Here is a 1,972-nt window from a genome sequence, read left to right as displayed (position 1 = left end):
AGATCGTTGGGACACTTTCCTGGTGGCCTGTGTCATGGCTTTTCCCTTTGGTGGCTCCCCTGCATGCTCCAGGCCTCCTGGCCTGGTCTGGACACATAAGCGCATTCCCACCGTGCTAGCTGGAGACGGTCCAATCCTATAGGGAAAGGCCCCCATCTCCCTCAGGGGAAGAAGCTCAAAAGAGGCGGCCTTTCATTATTGAAGAATGGTCCTCAGTGCTACCAGCATCCACTTGAAAAAGGACATTCAAAGCAAAGCTCTTCATTTCTGCAATCGTGGGTCTTTCTGGCAAAGATAAATAGGTGGTTAAGGATGACAATAAGGCGTGAGATCCCACATCCAATTTTTTTTAACAGTCCAGAGGTCTTTTATTTTTTTTAACACCTGTTATGCCATGAATTCATAGGGAAGAGGTTCCAGCAGCTCAGGCTCCTTCCCACTGGTTCTCACAAAGTGTGCTTCTCTGGGTGGAGCAGGCTGGTGCTGCAGTTGGACCCAGGTACACTTCTCTTTGGCTTCTTTCTTTTTCTGATCATTTTCCTTCACACGTTTTAGGAAGCGATCTCGGCTCTTAGAGTGCTTGATGTGCTCAATACGCACATTAATTCTCTTGGCAAGAATCTTGCCCTTAACTTGTTTGTTTGCAACAATGCCAACAGCATGCTGGGTAACATTGTAGACTCTTCCGGTTTTGCCATGATAACATTTGTGGGGCATTCCTTTTCGAACAGTACCCATTCCCTTGATGCCTACAACATCACCTTTCTTATAGATTCGCATATACTTGGCCAAAGGAACAACTCCATGTTTTCTAAAAGGCCTAGAGAACACGTACCGAGTGCCTCTCCTCTTTCCCTTTGTGTTCGTCATTTTGGCGAATTACTGGAAGATGGCGGTTCCAGCCCTAACAGGCTGCTGAAAGAGAGGTGATTCCTCAGTACGCGACAGAGGACTTGCATCTCCCTGACACTACCGTTGTTACTGGTCTTGAGTCTGAAAGGAATTAAGAAAAATCTTTTGCAGTGACTGTTATTTCAAGCACTGATTCACTTCTTGTTTGGGTGACTCCATGCAATGCCGTCTATCTCCAGAAGACATGTTGGATAAGGAGCAGCTCTTCTCATTTTTCAGCGATTTGTCCAGGACAAAAGTGACCATTTGCCCTCCCCTCTACTCCAGCGAAGCTCTGCCTCTCTTCTGAGAGGACTTTCAAGAGCATTTATGCAAGGAATGGACCCACTTTCTAAGCTGGTTGCTGACTTCGTTTATACTCAGGGTTCTGTAACGCACTGTGTAGTGAGTGCTTATAATTTTAGCCTTGGCATGTATTTTTAAAATACAAGTTTAAGCCAGGCATGGTGGCTCACACTTGTAATCCCAGCGCTTTGGGAGGCCACGGTGGGAGGATCCCTTGAGATCAAGAGTTCAAGACTAGCCTGGGCAATGAATCAAGATACCCTTCCCTGCAAAAAAAATTAGCTGGATGTGCTGGTGTGCACTCGTGTCCCAGTTACTCAGGAGCCTGAGGCAGGAGACTCACTTGAGCCCAGGAGTTCAAGGCTGCAGTCAGCAATGATTACATCGCTGACCTCCAGCCTATGCAACAGAGTGAAATCATGCCTCGAAAATTAAAAAAAAATCTAAAAAATTTTTAAAATATATAAATTTAACTTTTTCATACCAGAAGCAAAGCTCAGTCACTCTTGACACAGTTTCCAATACTATATCTTACTGGAATGACTCCAGTTTGTGGCCAGAGATAAAACATAGAGGCATTTCTCCCTCTTGACAGGCTGGGATCCCCTCTTCCTTTAAAGGATTCAGACACTTGCCCCTGGACATACAGTGGTCACTTCTGAGTTACAGTGTGACCTCCTGAAACTTATGCCTGCTTGCCAACCCACCGACTAACGCTCCCTTGGGAAGCCTGTTTGGGTAGTACTCTGGACCCAGTAAAGGCATTGGCCCAGGG

The 1,972-nt window shown here is 46.1% G+C and overlaps 1 pseudogene; it reads right to left on the bottom strand.

The window, feature by feature from the left end:
* Positions 1–387: 387 nt before the first annotated feature.
* Positions 388–898, bottom strand: LOC116545720 (annotated as a pseudogene).
* Positions 899–1,972: the final 1,074 nt, after the last annotated feature.

This window comes from Sapajus apella, unplaced genomic scaffold (genome assembly GCF_009761245.1).
Source record: "Sapajus apella isolate SASKATOON/1434 unplaced genomic scaffold, GSC_monkey_1.0 scaffold346, whole genome shotgun sequence".
Lineage (NCBI taxonomy): Eukaryota > Metazoa > Chordata > Mammalia > Primates > Cebidae > Sapajus > Sapajus apella.
The sequence above is the reverse complement of the archived record's forward strand: the minus strand, read 5'-3'. Positions and strand labels throughout refer to the sequence as shown.